We start from the raw sequence: 17923 nt of genomic DNA, 5'->3' as shown, positions 1-17923 counted from the left end.
CCTGATGGTCTCCGTGACGTGTTCCATGCTGACCTCTGCTAGACGCTGCACCCCGGCCAGCCAAGAGCTGTCTGTCTCCCCTGGGCTGGTCCTAAGCAGTGCTTTCAGACCGAGGAATGGAGACCCAGAGGTGGGCCATGGCATCAGCTTTCTGGGTTAGATGAGCATTTGTAACAATTAGAGTCACACATATTAGTCGGAGTGTGTTGTGGGGAGTAAGGGTCAATGTTACTTCCCAAGACTTTTGCAGTCATGCTGGTGTGTTGTGTGTATGTGTGTGTTACGTGTATGTACACGCACACTCACACTGCGTGGTTACGGCAATAGAAAGATGGCAGTTTCGACGTGGGTGACTTAAAGGGCATTTATAAGAGAGGTGGGCAGGCTGTAGGAGATCACGGGAGGCCGTGCAGAGCCAGGAACTGCCAAGCTTCGTGATCACCCAGAGGCTGGAGGCTTGAAGGAGGAAGGCCCTTCTGGAACTTGCAGACGTAGCAATGTAGAGAGGGCACCGACGGGCGCTGTGATCTTCAGCCAGAGGGGTCACCAGCCAGGCTGTGCCGACCTCCAGAGAAATCAGTGCTTCCTTCCACTCCTGTGCCACCTTCCATCTCCTGCCGGGGCTTCCCATTAGCTGAGCCCTGGGGAAGCAGGAGTCACAGAGTGGGGCCCCGCGGGGGAACCGCCCCGGTGCCTAACGTGCACACGGGAGGCGGCATGAGATGCGCCGTAATCCTCACCTCCAGGGTCCGTGGAGGAGGTTTTTAGAGCCCTGGAGGCATGTGTCTGGCACTGAGGTTGCTGCTGGCAAGAAGCCAGACGTTTCCGCATGGCCCCAGGTCAGGGTCAGCGCCCGTGAGGAAGGCGCAGGGTGGCCGTGCCAAGGCCAGGGAGGAGACACTTGTGCTGCGGTCGTCAGCAGCACATTCCAGGGTGTGGAAACATGTGTGAGAAACCACCTTTGCCCCCATGCCAGACTGTGGGCTCGCACTGCCGTCCTCTCTGTCCAGGGGTGGGGAGCTAAGGTCAGGGAGGAAGGCACGGAGAGGGACAATGTGGGAGAGAGGAACAAAGGGGCCTGTGGTCGATGACACCCACGCCAGGCAGTTGCCCCAGCTGGTCAGGGACAAAGGGCAGAGCGCTATTTCTAGCTCCCCGTGGGAGCAGGGGAAGGCGGCCTTCTTTCCACAGGCCTGCGGTTGGCTCACGCGTCGCTGGGCTACGTGGGCTTGTGCTGGGCTTACACAGCACCGTCTCTTGTTTCCACAGCCCACAGGGCGGCTGAGCCCAGGCTGGCCCAGTCACATGCGGGAGAGCTCACGCCTTCCCCGCCAAGTGTGACCGAGCTCCAGGGCTGAGTTACCCGAGCCTCAGGCCTTGTCCACTGTAAGCCCCTCAGGCACCCACAATCCAGAACTGGGGGCTGAAAGACTGCCACACTCACTGAAAGCCAGGCCCAGTTCCCAGAAAAGAGACTCTTCTGGAAAGGAAATAATTTTTCCTAATGATTAAAAGAAAAGACAACAAGCAGTATTTGTAGTAACAGAACTCTCGTTCTGCCCTTGCTGTTTCCTTGGGCGATAGAGAGCAGCTCTGCCCCCCACAGACGTGGGTTCCTTCTGGTTTACTCACCTACACTCTGGGCCGAGGTGTTTGCTTAGGAGTTAATAAGGTGAAGAGCGGTTTTGTCCTTTGGATGTTTCTTTTCCTTCGGAATCCCTTCATTTCTCTTGGCCACGTTCTTGTTGCCAGTAAGAGCTGGGACAGAGTCTCAAGGACACGGCTGAAGGTGGCTCCTGGACCACGTCCTCTCCAGCCCAAGGATGGACTCTGCTGTTCCATCCTAAAGATGTCCTTAGGAAATATCTTGCTGGGGTCATTTTTTTTATTTTTAAGATTTTTATTTATTTATTTGATAGAGATCACAAGTAGGCAGAGAGGCAGGCAGAAAGAGAGAGGAAGGGAAGCAGTCTCCCTGCTGAGCAGAGAGCCTGATGCCGGGCTCCATCCCAAGACCCTGGGATCACGACCTGAGCCGAAGGCAGAGGGTTAAAGCCACTGAGCCACCCCGGCGCCCCGGGGTCAGGTTTTTTTAAGCCAACCAAACACAAAATGGTTGCTTTACTATTGCATCAGTCTTAACTGAGTCATTATTAAACTAGAAGGTAGAGGAAAATGAAAGTCCAAGAGGGGCAGTGTCTCCCCACACGCCAATGCTCGTCAACTTAAGCTCCTGCTCCCGTGGAGGCCGCAGTGCCGGCGGCAACTCCTGGTTAACATCTCATTACTGCTCTGCTTTCCTCTTGACTGCTCTGCCAAGACCTGCATGGTGTCAACTCCCTCTCTCTGCACCTTGCACTTCCAGCAACATGAGGTCGTGTGGCTGGCCTGCTGTCTCCCTTGGTGACTCGGCCGACTTCCTGGAAGGCAGTGGCCCTGTCTTGTTTTAGCCCCGTCGTCTGCAACGGTACCTGCACTGTCAGAGGCACCTGGACGCTGGGCGAAGGAATGTCTGGAACATGGAACATTCGCTGCAACTGACTTTTTCTTTTTTCAAGATTTTATTTATTTATTATTTATTATTAGAGAGAGATTGAGAGAACGAGTGGGAGGAGGGGCTGCGGGAGAAGCAGATTCCCTGAGCAGGGAGCTCGACGCGGGACTCGATCCCAGGATCCCGGGATCCTGACCTGAGTGGAAGGCAGACGCTTAAACGACTGAGCCACCCAGGCGCCCAAACCTAACCTTTTCAATGTAAAAAACACACACACACACACACACACACACACACAAAGATCTAGCCATGACTTTTAAAACTCTCGTGCCTTTGGCAGCAAAAATCTTGATTCCAAAAAAATTTAACCTAAGCCCCAAGGTAAATAAAAGAAAAGCAGCACACCTAAGTAAGGTTGCCAGGTTAGTAAGTAAAAATATGGTTAAGTCTGAATTTCAGAAAAGTGATTTTTAAGGTATAAGTAGATCCCAAAACTGTATGGAACATACTAAAATTTTTTTGTTTGTCTGATATCGAGATTTAACTGAGTGTCTTATATTTTGACTGGTGACTCTCTGCCTGGACCTGCGCCCACAGGAGACCCGGGGCTCCTTGGGGCTGTGCAGTCCTGTTTAGGAACCTTTGTTTTAGGAAAAGCCATGACACCATATTGTTTTCCTTCTCCCATCTCTGGTGCTGCTCCCCAAAGCAGGGCTGAGGCCTCCTCCCCCAGGAACCGTGCCTGGATCCTGGGTGTCCATGCGGGTCGCAGGCAGTGAGGATAGGCTGTTGCCAAAAATGGGTCAAAATAACTCGATTAGCAGCCTCATTTACGACAAAGAGCTATGCCTGTTCTCCCCCTGATTTTAAGTCCAACACGGGTTACTTCACACCTTGTTTTCACTGAAACCTTGACTCTTGCTGACAGACTGTTGTGCGAAGGCGTGTGACAGAGCCGCACTATTGTGCTTCCTCCTTCCTCCTTCCTGCTTCCCAGCTCCATCCTTCTGGGGCCCACACCGGAGCACCCTCTTCCAAGCCAGTCGGCTGGCGTGGTTCTGCTGGTGGTTTCTGTGGAACCAATGAGGAGACGGTAAGCACATGCATACCCCTCTCTCTTTATGCCCCCTGAGAAAAGCAGGGAAGGGGCTCCTTAGAGAATCAAGTCAACCCCTAAATGCCTTCCAGATTAATTCACTTTGTTTTTTCTTTTAAATCTTGGTTTTTAAGATTTTATTTGTTTGTCAGAGACAGAGAGCACGAGCAGGGGGAAAGGCAGAGGCGGTAGAGGGAGAAGCACACTCCCCACTGATCAGGGAGCCTGATGTGGGGCTCTATCCCAGGATCCTGGGATCATGACCTGAGCCAAAGGCAGATGCTTAATGACTGAGCCCCCAGGCACCCCCAGATGAGTTCATTTTGGTGAGGGAGCAGGTGATTCTCAGTAGACAACGTTTGTTGATTTTTGCCTGCCCACATTAGAGTTCCCTTCCGAGTTAGGGTATCCACTGCTGTATGGCCTCAGGGAGGGACAGACAGTCCTCCAGGCCTGTGTGTGACCCAGTCTCGGCCCATGGAATGCTTATGGTCTGGGCTTTGACCCTCAAGGGACAGACAGACAGCTAGAGGCGATGTGTAGCCGTGGCGGTGGGTTCAAGAGTCAGCCATCCACAGCACTGGTCGTGGCACCTTCATAGGCGTCCTGACCAGCCCGAGTGTCTGTGACTGTGTTCTCTGCTGCCGGACCTCCCCTGGCAGTGCCCTGCCCACTGCCCTGAACCTGGTTTGCCAGGCCTCTAGTCAGTTCTCTGAATCATCCAGTGTTCTTTCCCTTCAGCTCATTAAGCAGGCTGAGCTCCTGCTGTTTGCACAAGAGCACTCTCAGGTAGGGCATCGGGCCTCGCCCTCACTGCTCCCTTCCTTGGTGCCCTGGCGAGTGTGGACACCCAGTCAGAGATACGCCGATTCCGTGCAGGCCCTGGCCCAGACCCCCTCGATCTGAAACACCATGGGCCCTGGACGGAGGCATTTTCCAAGTCCCACTGACACCCTTGTGATTTTGGTGATGAGTTGGGTTTGGGACCTCCCCCCAATTTGTTCCACACAAATTCTGAGGGCTGGCTCTGAGCAGCCTCGAAATGGAGACACTGTGGTTTGAATGGTGGGATGGAGAGCACGGCCTGGAGACCCAAGCTCACGTTCCCTCATAGTGATGCATATTATAAAGCCGAATGGTAATTTGAAAGATTGTCTACTATCTCAAAATAAGACAAAATTGTTAAATTCAAGTTTGTATCGATGCTTTGACCACAACCACACACACACACACACACACACACACGCGCGCGCGCGCGCGCACACACACACAGAATAAGAGAGAGCAAAACATAAAATCATGGAATGGACTTGGGAATTATTTTTCTTTCATTTTTCATTGTTACTGAAGTGGCAGTATTTTAATTAACAAAGTTAATTAACGAAGGAAACCGCAAATGAGATGTGTAGAGTTAATACGGAAAAAATCAGGAGCTGCTGAAAGTTCTCGAGGAAGGGTGGGGTGAGGCCGAGGAAAGGAAAGGCGGTGAAAAATACCAGGCACGGAAGGAAGCTGGGGAGCCCTGGGCATGAAGGAGAGAAGGCGGAGCGGCAGAGGCCGGGAGCCGCACAGGGGCTGTGTGACGTCCCAGGAGGTACGGCAAACCCCAAACACTGAGGTGTGTGAGGACAGAAGGCGAGCAGGGGCCGCCTCGGGGGACCCCCGCGCTCTGCGGCCACCCTCGGGCCGCGGCCGGGCCCCACGCTCGTCTGCACCGCACTGCCCTCTAGTGGCCAGAGCCGGGAAGCCCGTCAAGCCCTTGGGGGTGCTCCCAGGAACGATCCAGGGGAGACAATTGTGGGAGCCAGGAGAAGGAGCCCCTGGGACCCCAGAGCTGGGGAAGACCTCCCAGAGCACGCGGTGCTTCCACCGAGCATGGCAGTTCTCCAAAGCGGGGCCAGCCCGCGGGCAGGACCGTGACCGCCCGGGCACCGAGCACTGTGTGGACAAAAGCCCGAAGGCGTGAGGCTGTATTGCGCAATCAGGGGAGTCCCGGCGTTCGGTGGAACCCGCGGCGGCAGCGCGGGCTTCGTACGGGCTGGGAAAGGCGAGGCTAAGAGGCTACCCGGTGGAGGGACTTGGAAATGCATCCTAGGCAGCGGGACACCGGCCAAAGGTTAAACAGGGGTGTCCTGTAGGGAGAAAGGAAGGTAACACGATCACAACTGCACTTTAAAAAGATCATTCTAGCAAAAATGTGGAATATGGAATATGGAACGTGCTGGGAGCGGGAGCCCAGTTAGTGCCGAGAGAGGCCAGGGACCTGACAAAGCCATGCCAGGGGGGCTGGAGAGAAGGAAACGTCTCCGTCCTTTCCTTTACTCGTTCATTCCAGACGTTGTGCCAGGGATACTGGGTAATGTTGGGGTTACCAAGAGGCACCTGAGCCCCCAGGCACCCACATCGTCCCCCGCCCCTCACACCCACAACTTATGCGGAGTAGAAGGAAGCCACTCACCTGCCCCACATTTTGAGATGTAGAATCTTGACAGGAGACCTACAGTATTCAAGGGATCTTTACCTCCGGCTAAGCAAAGATTCTGCAGGACTCCCAGGCTTTTCACGTAGCCTGGCCCCACCCCTGCACTGGCTCCCCCCCGGGGCTCCAAGCACTGGGGAGCTGGAGAGCTGCCCGAGCAGCGTGGGGGTGTGGTTGGCAGGCAGTGACCTCAGGTTGCACAGGTAGACATAGCAACAGGCAGCCAGCAAGAAGGAGGATTTATGTAATGATGGCTCTCAGAATGAATTTATTGAGTGCCATTGAGGCTGAGGACCCCCCACCCGCAACCCCAACGTTGGGAGGAAGTGTTTGGAATCCCACCTTTGACCTCCCCTGAAGCAGCCGCCTCTGTGGCCATAGAGCAGCTTTGGAGTTCACTCATCACCCATTATACACCACTCAGCATGAGCTGTTCTGAGCCTTATGCCAACCTTCCTGGCAGGAGTTGGAGCCTGATTTGTGTGTGCAGGTCAGCCCCCTTCTTGATAGGTCACCGCCTTAAGGACTGAATAGTATTATGTCCCCATTTTCTAGATGAGGAAATTGAGGCATAGAGCCCAGCCCCGTTCGCAGGATTAGAAGGCTGAGTCTCTGTTCGCAACCACTGGCTATTTCCTTCCCTCTTTGTGCTGATCACACAGCAGTGCCCAAAACTACTTTGGGGAGCAGGTTGCCTTTAACTGCCTTCTATCCCATTCACCACCCTCATTTGGCCCATTTCCTCCCTCCCTGAAGATCATTTTACGGCTAAATGAATCCCAATTAAATATTGACTCTGGAGGGGCACCTCTGCCTTCTTCCCTGGAAACTTCTTTCCGGTCTGCTCCGAGTCCCAGTGTTTGCCACAGTGTCTGTTTCCCAAAGATCAGAGGGTGCAGAGTCCCCACTAGCACTAACTCGAGGGCACAGCCTCCAATCTGGGGACGTTGCTACCCCAAGGGGACTCAAGACAACCTCTCAGCTCTGTTCTTTTTACTTGTTATTGGTATAGTCAGCTAGTTTTTTGTTTTTTGTTTTTTAATTGTGAGTTGCCACACATTAGAGATCATGAAAACAATTTAGTACATCTCAGATCACATTTTATTTAAATGAAATTGAATAAAATAAAAAATACCAGGTGCATTTCACGTAGTATGGCTAAAACTTGTTTCAGGGATATGTGTGTTCTTTGGGTGCACCTGTGGGTATGTGCGGGCACTTGGCTATGATCCGAAATATGTTTCTTATCATGAGTCCAGTCAGAAAGATTAAAGAGCCACACATCTAAATGTTTCCTCTTCTGCGTTTGCAACACTTATTTGCAGCCGTTTTGCAACCTGTATTTTGCACAAGATGACGGAAAGTGAGTTTCCATCAGCTCGTCTATACCGCCCGTGATGGAGCAAAGGAGCCACACAGACAATGACCCCCCTCACACTCCAGTGACCTGCTTAACTTACGCGCCTAAACCCTGAGTCCTGTCAGTGAATTAAATTGTTTGAATTAACATACATTATGAATTAACATACATTAGCCAAACTAAGCTATATTTCCCTAGTGGATATTTGTCATTAAAATCCTCCTATAAAATATATATTTAAAAAACCCAGTTTATGAATTTGCCATTTATTCATCCGTGCTCCGCACCAGCCAGTTCTGGCATGATTTACTGGGCTTCCTCCTCGCATCCCAGGTACGAATACAGAAAGCACGAGTGTGTGGATGGGAGGGTGGTGTGGCCTGGTTTAGCTGCTCCCACTGCCTCCCGCCACCATTAGCAAGACCCTGGCGAGCCTCCCAGACCCTGGGATCACAGGGGGTCCTCATACTGAAGCCGGATATACCCTGACACGTCTGTAACACATTCCTCTTTCCTCAACAAACCTGATACTCCTGAGCCACCTTCTGGGCACAGGGGATTATATCTTTGTTCTTATTTTTTCTAGAAGCAGCTCTTACAGAAGTTAGGGAGAGTGGCACGTGAGCTCGGACAGCCTCGCTTCTCATCCCACATCTTCCGCTGATGAAATAAGGCCTTCGGGCAAGTTGTTGAACCGACTCAAGCTGCAGCCGCCTCATCGGTGACATGGAGGATGACAAGGACACCTGCGTGGGCAGGTGACTTTCGGCAGCAAATGAAGGGGTCCAGGTAGGGCACGTTAGCCCCATACCGAGCATACAGTAAGTGCTCGCTTTGTATCACCTGCCATTGTCAAGGTGGTTATGATCATTACAACATATTATTTATGATTACAACACTCTGGGCAGCCCGTGAGTGGCCAGAGGGCCCCTCCTGGTTAACCCCAACGTCCATTTCTCCATCACTCCGCTGCCTTCCCCCACCATCAGGCCTCTCGCTTCCCACGGGGCCCCTTGTCCTGCCCGCTGTCTCCTCTTCATGGCCACCACCTACCTCTCAGTTTCCCTTCCTCTGTCCGAGGCTGGCTTTGAGAGACGCTGGATCCTCTGTCCTTGCTGCAGTGGAGCACGGGAGCGTGTGGTACTGGAGGGAGGCACAGAGGCAGAGGGGCAGAGAGGCAGAGGGGCAGAGAGCAGAGGGGCAGGCAGAATGAACTTGAGCGGGAGGTGGGGAGGGGCCGGACGGAGGCAGACAACCAGGCCCACCTCCTGCGGGGCTCAGGGGAGCCTAGAGGTGCCCCAGGACACACAACAGGAGCAGGGCCTCAGCTCAGGGGACCTGAGGTCAACACCCAGACATAGGAACTGGGCAGGTCTTGTTTTCATATGACTGAAGCGTTGCCATCTCTGGAGTCCACACAGGGGCAGCCCGCGAGCTCACGCCCACAGATAGGGTACAGGGACCGACTGGCCGCCTGGTCAGCTCGGATTCACTCTCCCAGGGGAGCTAAGTCAGGACGGGCTGCTGGTCCCCCAGGGCTTCCTGCCTCCAGACTAGAAGGATCCAAGCAGAACAATGTCCCACCTGGCTCTGCTGGAGGGAAGCCGGGGAGGCCGGGGCACAGGAAACGGGGTCTGGGGAGCTGTGCTAGTTAGAGCCATGTGTCCCCTGAGCCTCCTTTAACCCTTCCGTAAATAGGAAAGGGGACGATGCCCAGCAAGCGAGTTCTTGCGTGTGTAGTGAGATGTGGTGAGACGAATATGCGGGGTAGTTTGGAGCAGCTGAACTCATGTCCTTACGTTGTCGTCACTGTCCGAGTCTACGTTCACAGCCTCTTCTCGTGCTGGGGACTCCACTAAAAGTCATTTACGACATAAAAATGGTACAAGCTGGGGAAGCCACAGAGTCCCCGAGGTCAGAGAGTGCTTCTGAGCAGGAGTGGCACCGAAGAGGAGCCCGGCCTGCGCCAGAGTGAGCATCTGTGTGGGAGGCCAGGGAACAGAGCGGTCTCGGGGCAAACCTGGTGACAAAACAGAGCTCTGGATGTTTCTGAACTAGGTGCCTGCCCACCTCAGTGCCTGGCCATGTTCAGGCGTGGTGCCGGTGTGACTGGGGACCCCAGCCTGAGACGGCCCCGCTCTGAGCCCGTCCTGAGGGTGTCTGGAGAAGGCCTTTGGTCAGCGTGGGCAGAGTCAGCTCAGTGGTGGAGCAGGGGCTGCTTCAGCCCCATCCTGGGGTTGAATAAGCCGTAGCAGGGGGGCAGGCACCGGGCTAGCACTTCCGATATTTGAAGACATTGGGGGGTTTGCAGTTTTCACTCACACTCACGCTTTTCATCCTCTCAACAAATCAGTCCAATTATTATCCCTTTTTTAACTGAATAGAGAAACGGGACTCAGAGTGATTTGTCTAAGGGCACCCAGCCAACTCATGGCCAGGTTGAGCCTAGACCCCACCCAAATGCTGGGGTCCAGCCGGCCAGCCTCTCCGTGGCATTTCAGGCACAGGGTCTCAGGACTGGGGAGGGAGCCAGGAGCAGAGCCGGGCTATGTCCAGCAGCTCTAAGGACCAGAAACTGTCAGTTCTGAGCCTGAGGACATATGGACAATGTCTCAATGGATAAAAACAGCATCTGGTCATAGTATACAAGTGATAGGTCCTTTCCTTTTTACAGTTTTCTGTATTGATCAGAATTTTGGCCTAAGCAAGTTTTACATTTGCGGTCAGACAAAAGAATCACATTATTTTTCTGGGGGTGGGGCGGTTGGAGATCTGTGTCCACAGCCACGCTGGGGACCTGTGCACACCAACAGACGCTCTCATGATCCGGTCTTTTCCTCATGCCACCTGAGCCCCCCAGTACTCTTCTCCCAGTGATGGATTCAGGAGTTCCACCTTGCAGGGTTCTTGGCTCAGATCGCTTTCTTGCAAACACAGCTGCCCTCCCCTGTCCTTCAAGGGTTTTCCAGCAACTCTCTGCACTCAGTTCCTTGGCAGAAGATTAGGGGATCACATGGCTGAGTGAGTGGCATTTTCTGAATCACGGAATGGAAAGAAACACTATACACAGAAGCTGCACACAGGACCTCCGGCTGGAGCATGGATGACAGCACAGCGTGGGAAGTGATTCATCCCAGCCCGCCTGGCCTGTGTGCTGGCCAGCGGAGGGCGTGTGGCTCAGTGCTCGTCTTCTGTGGGGACTAAGGGGGCTTCTCAGCCAGAGGGCAGCCCCAGGGGCCTCCCAGGCACACCAGGACCCCAGGGTGTGTTGGTCGGCAGGTGTCTGGGAAGGTCACAGACAATAGGATAGAAGGTGAAAATGACAGACTACCCAGGTTAGGGGAATCAGAGAAAGGAACCAGGCAGACAGATGTGGGGAGAATATGATCAGCCTTGCCCGCAAACCAGGAAACAGGCTCCGACTTCTCCATTCCATATCCCAGAAACACAGCCCAGGAGGGTCCGGGAGACAGTGTTCACCATGCCGGAATGGAGTTAGTCAATAATCAATAATAATAATCAATAATATACTTGTGGCGGAGTCCTGGCACGGTTGAAGTCCTTGACATGTGCTATCGCACTTTATCCTTCCAGTAGCCCTCTGAGAACAGCAGTGAACCCATTTTGCAGATAAGGAAATTCTGCACAAAAACATGAAACAGCTTGCCCGAGGTCATGCCACTGCTAAGGAGAAGTCTCACCTCCGGTATCCTGTCCGGAGCCTGTGTGCAGAGCTCCTGTTGTTGGCCTGACAGTGCCCTTCCCATACACGATCGAATTTTATTTGCACAGCAACAATACAAGGAAGGTTCTGTTCCCATTTTTTAAAATGGGAAAACTGAGGTTCAGAGAAGTTAAGTGTGTTGCCCAAAGTCACACAGCTGGTAAGTGATGAAGTGGGGCTCACCCATGTCTGCCTGATTCCAAAGCCCAGGATCTGTTTCATGACACCTGTGTTCTCCTTATCTTTTGGGACAGTGTCACTCTTTTCTGAGTCCTCGGCCTGTCCACCCATGGTTCGTATTGGCTAAGTCTTGACTCAGTAGTAGGAACCTCTTGGTTGTTCCACACAAGGGCCTCCCTTATTGGAGAGGGAGGAGAGCGGTGATGTCCCAGAGCTAAGGGGACAGTGTCCCCAGGTGGACTTGGAGGGTTTTGTGCAGGTGGGGACCGATGAGGGAAGAAAGGCAGAGCTCGCTGGCCAGCAGGTCCAGTATCAGCCAGCAGGTCCCTGGCTCTGTATCCAAATCCCGATTTATTTATTTATTTGTTTGTTTGTTTTTAAAGATTTTATTTATTATTTGAGAGAGAGAGAGAGAGAGAGCACAAGCAGGGAGATCCAGAGAGGGAGAGCAGACTCCTTGCTGAACAGGGAGCCCGAACCTGGGATCATGACCTGAGCTGAAGGCAGATGCTTAACCAACTGAGACACCCAGGTGATCCCTCAAAATCCCCCTTTAGAAGACATGGGCTAAGAATGATAGAGATCTGGGTGGGGGTGTGGGGGGTGACTCCAAGGGGCAGCCAGGGCTGAGAAGGGTTCATCATATCTACTGCTACTCTTTACCTCGTGGAGCACCTCTCTGTGGGGTCAGCCAGGGCCTAGCAGGTTCACGTGGGATGTCAATCTCCCAGGCCACAAGCCATGGAGATATATCATATATAGATGCTCTTGCTTTTGTTGTTCCTCACAGCTGGCCTGTGGTTTGCCACAGGCCCCACTAGTCCCCACTGCCTGATACCCTCGTACTCACTTCGACGCATTTTTGACAAATTACGGTGTCACTGGAATTCCTGGTAACACTGGAGTTTGAGGCCCTGAAGATGTAAAGTAATTTAGTGTCAGCATTTCACCCGGAAAAAAAAAAAAAAATCGTGCCTCCTAGACCAAAATGAGGACCCTGAGTCCCCATCAAGTAACAGTCACCAGGCACATCTGTAAAGCTAACTCTGGAGCAAACAACACCTTAGAAAATAACTTAGAAAAACCCACGTCAAAGGGAACTGGCTTCAGATTACCATTTGCTTCGGGTCATCTCTGTCACTGATGCCACACTCGCAGAAACCAAGCCCTGAGCTCATTGTCTCGCAGGTCTGGGGTCAGAGCTGGGGCTGTCACAAGGAAATACACATCAGCTGACACACCCACAGGTTGAAGGGCACATCAGTTCACATCCTTGGTCTTCCCAAGTTAGGGATCGTCGGGCCCAGCGTAAGAGTGGCCAGAGGCCATGAATGGGAAGGAGTTTCCTTCTCGTTGTATATTTCTTGCTCACATTGTTCCTTCCCACAAGCATGAGCAACTTCTGTAACACAAAAATGTTCCCAAGGTGCCTGTGGGCAGGGCAGGCCTGGGTGCGTGTGCATCCTGGGACTCACTGTCCTCCTGACCCCTGGTTCTTTGTCACCTTGGGGACGAGGCAGGCCGCAGCTTGCCCTGCTTCCCCTGGCCTGAAGGCAGGCAGATTTGTTCAGTTGCTTGAAGGGTGGAAAAGGAAATTTGTGTCTTGGGGCCGATGCCAAAGGCCTCATGTTGTGCCTAACAGAAAAGCTCTGTTGTTCCTAAGGGCCCTGAAGCCATCTCGGGGTGCCTAGGGACACCCACTCCATTTTTTAACAAAACCTCCAAAAGCCCACATGGTACCAAGGATGGTGGGTGTGGGCATGACCTCCCGAATGACCCCCTGCCCATCACTGAGCCGGTGACCCTCTGATTTTCGTAAAGCTCAACTCAGAAGCTCCAGTCCAGGAACTGCTCCAAATGCCCCAGGACAGCCCCGGCCCTGACTGCCACCGGGGGTCAGTGCCCAGAGCCGTAGCAGTACCTTGCACGGGAACAGCAAAACTTGACCGTTTTCGAAGCACACGGAGCTCCTCGGTATAACCTGCAGGTGCGGGCGGAGGGTGCCACCTCCATCCCATGGATAAAGAAATTGAGTCATCTGCTTTGGGTCCCCTGGGGCCCCATGATGGTGAGTGGCAGCCAGCACCGAAACCCATGTCTTTGGACTCCTCGGCAAGGTCTCTCTTCCTTCATCTGGGATCCCAGCACCCCCTACCCCAGTCCAAGGGCAGCGGAAGCACCCAGGCCCCATCTCTCTCCGCCGGCCTGATCTGATTCTCATCAGCACTTCCTACGCACGTGGCCCTGAGCTAGCCCTGGGCCTGCCTTCTCTAGCTCACAGCAGCAGAGGGCTGGGGCTGCCGTCTGAGGTCACAGGGCCGCAGCCCCTGACTGGCAATGAGAGGCTCATTTGAGCAGAGGAGAGCTGTGGGCTTCCCATAAGCTGATGGTTTGCTCATCTTTGAGGCTACAGAAACCCGTTTTCTAAATGCAAGCAGACACGGCAGCCTGATAAAAACACAGGTTACTTGACTGACCGGAGGGTCAGGCTGGGCCCTGCCTCCTCCACTGGGCCACACATCCCCTCACTCCCCAGGCCCTGGGGCCACCTGCAAAAACTCCCAGGTTCTCCTCATTACACCCATTTTAAAAGCCATCCCGGAGTGCTCTTGGTTGGGCTCTCCCTGCCTTGGAGGTGCCTTCCGTGTCCTCGCTCAGCAACCCCTCTGTGCCAGCCAGAATCCTGGAAAGCCCGCTTGGGGTGGCCTCCCTGTGCACGCCAGGCTGAGGTCGAGGGTGACAGAGAGGAAGGGGCGAGGGACAGCTCTGAGTCTTCTCCCCTGAAAATCCTGCTCTGGGCCCCAGGGTCCCTTCCCCTGGGACCTCAGGACAGTTGGTCAGAACCGTAGACCAAGTATCCAGAGGGAAGAAGAGAAGGGATTCCTGCTCTTTGGGGAGAGACAGAGTGAGAAAGGAAGAGCCCAGAAGCTGCCCCTCTCCCAGGAAGGCAGGTCACAGTCCTCAGCCGGGGCCAGACAGGGTCTAGAGGCATGCCGGATACTTGGCAGGCTGTGCACGGCACCTGGTGTGGGGGCGCAACCCCCCAGGACTTCCCAGAGGTGGTGGCGTCGGTCGAGGTGAGGGAGGCGTGCAGTGGGACCTGGGCAGCCAGCCAGAGGGGGTTCAGAGCAAAGGCATCAGTTTAGGGGAGGAACCAGCTTGTCCTCAGCCCCTGGTGTATAGCAAATGTTAAAAAATGTTTGAATGAGAAGGAGGAAGGAGGAGAGGGCAGGAACGGACCCATTTAGTTAATTCTCGACGTTGAGGGAGGAAAAGAAATAAGACAGTCATCAATTAGGTTTTTTTTTGTCTTTTTTTTTAACTGAATAAATTGTTTAAAGCTTGTAAACATGAAACCCTTTAAAAAGAGACAGTGGTGGGGCACCTGGGTGGCTGCCAGTTAAGCATCTGACTCTTGGTTTCAGCTCAGGTCATGATCTCAGGGTCGTGAGATCGAGCCCCATGTCTGGGCTCTGTGCTCAGCACCGATTCTGCTTGAAAATTCTCCCTTTCCCTCTGCCTCTCCCCCTGCTTGTGTGCGCGCTCTCTCTCTTGCTTTCTCTCATTAATTAATCTTAAAGGACAAAAAGAAGATTTCTGGCGATAGGGATTCAAGGAGCTTGCTGTCCTGTGTCACGGTTCCGCACAGGTTCTCGACCCCAGTCATCCTCTGCAATAACCGGGGCCGGGGCCCCCCAGAAGGGCCACCTCCCTTCCTGCGCACAGCGCTGGGAGCCCAGTGAATGAGAGTAGAAGGCGGGCAGGAGGCCAAGTTCCATGCCTGGGCTGGGCTCAGGGAAGGCGGGCACTGCTGCTAAGGCCAGGCGTGCGAAGCCTGGGAATCTCAGATTCCCCTTCCCCAGCTCCGCTCTAGAGCCTTCTGACCCTCACACCTCATCCCTCCTCAATGCCGGGAAAGCCCTCATCCCCCCTGGAGCAGGCATCGGCCATCCGTCCCTTGAGGCCACTCCCCAGCACTCCCTGACCAGCATCCAAGTCCTCCTCAGAGCCCGGGCCTCAGAGCTTCCTGAACAAGATCTAACTGTGAACTCCGTTTAACCTGCTTGGGGAACAGGCTGGGTCAGGCCTCCACCCTTTTCTGTCTGGCGGCAAGCGAGGAGTCGGGTCAAACCAGGGGTGTTCCGAAGCCTGAGAAGGCCGTGGTGTGCCTTGCGGAAGAAATCTGAGTAGAAGGTAAGCCGCGTTCTCGCAGACCGCAAGGTGGTGTGTGTATTGGTGGCCGCGTCTTCAGGGGTCCACCCCCTACTGTGCCCGCGGCTCCCCCCGCCCACCTGCACCCCTGCTTCAGCTGGTCCCGGGGTGGGGGGGAACAGGGCAAACAAGAGGGTCTGAGGCAGGGGTGGGGTGCTCAGTCATGCATCCGTTCTAGGTGGACGAGGGCGTCCCAACTCCCCCAGGTCCCGCTCCGGAGGTGAGCGCTAACAAGGCCGCACAAGGTCAGGCCTTGGCTTCGGCTCTAACACGGGCCCAGCTGTACACCCCCTCTTGGAAATGTCTGCAGAGCTGCCGGGGGCCCCGCAGGCCCAGGCCCACGACCCGAGAGGATATCTGGGACCCAGCGGGTGGCAAGTGGAGGGAAGCTTCCTCTCCGCTCCCCGTTCCTCCCATCCTGACGCCTGTGCCCCCTCCGCGCTGGAAACACTCACCCTGGCTGTCACCACGCCTGACAAAAGACAGACCTCGCCCACCCAGCACACCTGTCCTCAACCTCCTCCTGAGACTGCCTGTGAGGACCCTCCCCCTTCGTTGCGTTTTGGGGCTCCAGCTGGAGGCCCTGAGCCCCGTGAGGAGGCTGGGGGGTGGGAGTGGGGAGCTGTGGTGAGAGCTTAGACGCGCGGCCCGACGGTGCCACTGCTTTGTCTCACTAGGTCAGATGGGCCTCTGTGACCCGGGCTGAGGACCAGCCCTCCAGACCCGATTTCTGTAGAGAAACCAGATTCTGAATCCTGAGCCACCAACTTGCAGAGGGGAGTGGAGGTCCAGGGTTTGTGGGGTGTGAGGGGAGGGCAGAGTCACAGCCTAGAACCCACAGGGGCTGCTCGGCTGGCTTCGAGGCCCCCTGTGGACACTCTCCCAACCCTTCCGAGCAGCCCGCTCACCCCTCAGTCTGTCCGCTGCACCTTCTAGAACCTCCGCCCAACTTCCCCTACCAGGTGCATAAGACACAGCCCATCACCCGGCAAACAGAGCTTTGCAGACACAAGGGATGCTCACTTTTCGTGGATTTCATTTGCAAATTTACCTATTCGCTAAAATGTGTCAGTGCTCAGGGCTCTTCTGTGGTCGTGTGCGGTTGACATGCAGAGGGAAAATCTGAGCTGGCCGTCGGGACCCTCCCCGCTAAGGTCACTAGGGGACACTCCACGGGCTCATTTCACCTCCGCCGCCGGAAGGAAGTATCCTTTTCACTGCCTAAGTGGGGCCATCGCTGTGTGTGTGGAGGGGGGTTTGTTGGTGATTTCTCCAGGGCAGCCCTGCAGTGCCGTGTGGGGCTGCCAAGCCCAGGAAGGCTGTCATGGGCGCTGCGGAGAGAAGAGGGGTATTCGCCAGGCTCCGTGCAGGTGTGAGTTCCACATTAATGAATCGCTGTTTGTATTAACAGTCTTTAAACAGAAACACACATAAAACAAGGTTATTGATGGTTCAGTTGATGAAAAGTTGTGTCCAGAGGCTCCCAGGAACCTAACCCTGTATTTCCCCCAAGGGCAAAGGTTCGGAATTGGCTCATTCACTGTTGTCAGAGACTTGATAGACTATAATGACCTTGAATGAGGAGAATCAGCCATAGGGTTGCTCTGCCTGGGCTCCCCCGGACCTAGCGTGTCAGGATTTCCTGGCATCCGTGTTTTGGAAGCCCTGGAGGTGACTCTGCCGAAGGGTCTGGGGGGGAGTCGCTGCTGTGATACCTCAACGCACCATGTTAGACCCACTGGGTTTGGACCGTCGGGGTGGCCACCTTGAAATGGCCTCTGTCCAGCTGGGGGGTGATGTGTAGCACGACATGGGGAGGGGAACATGGGACTGACCAGGTATTAGGGCTCTGAAGCCCTGTGTGACCTCAGGCAAATCCTCTGATGTCCAGGGACTCAGGTTCCCCACCCATACCATGAAGATAATAACACTGACACATAGAAGGATTTGCTATGAGATTCAGACATGTCTTGTGAGTTAGGACACCAGGAGTCCACAGGTGTCTTTAAAGAAAGCATTTATCCCGAGAGAAAAAAAAAATCTTAAAAAAATAAAAATCTTAAATAAATAAATAAATAAATAAGGAAGGGTGCTGGGCACCATGGCTGCCTGGCTCAGCCTGTGGGAGCCGGTACCCACATGGGCAGTGCCCCATCTACCGCAATGCTCCTCCCACCCCCTGAGGCTTTGGGGACACTGAGGGCAGTTGTTGTAAATGTCACCTCAGAAAGTTGGAGCTGGAAGGGAAGGACCAGCTCCTGAGCTCAGAGGCCCTGCACAGGGGCTGAGGGAGACACAAAGCCCGAGAAAGACTGTTAGTTCCTGTTCATGTGACCATTTTTTGTTTATTCCAGACTTGTGTTGCAAGGGAGATGGGG

The 17923-nt window shown here is 54.3% G+C and overlaps 1 protein-coding gene across 4 annotated transcripts in view; it reads left to right on the top strand.

The window, feature by feature from the left end:
* Positions 1-17923, top strand: part of PACC1 (proton activated chloride channel 1) — a 166727-nt gene that overhangs the window by 79770 nt on the left and 69034 nt on the right. The window contains exon 6 of one of the 4 annotated variants that reach the window (XM_032318525.1): positions 8016-8187. The gene's annotated coding sequence lies outside the window, so the exon portion shown is untranslated. Of the gene's footprint in view, positions 1-8015; positions 8188-8235; positions 8251-14905; positions 15528-17923 lie in introns of those variants that run through there. The other 3 variants (XM_032318531.1, XM_032318527.1, XM_032318524.1) reach the window with 3 other exon arrangements.

This window comes from Mustela erminea, chromosome 17, assembly GCF_009829155.1.
Source record: "Mustela erminea isolate mMusErm1 chromosome 17, mMusErm1.Pri, whole genome shotgun sequence".
Taxonomy (NCBI): domain Eukaryota; kingdom Metazoa; phylum Chordata; class Mammalia; order Carnivora; family Mustelidae; genus Mustela; species Mustela erminea.
Note: the sequence above shows the minus strand (reverse complement) of the source record. Positions and strands in the feature narration are given on the sequence as shown.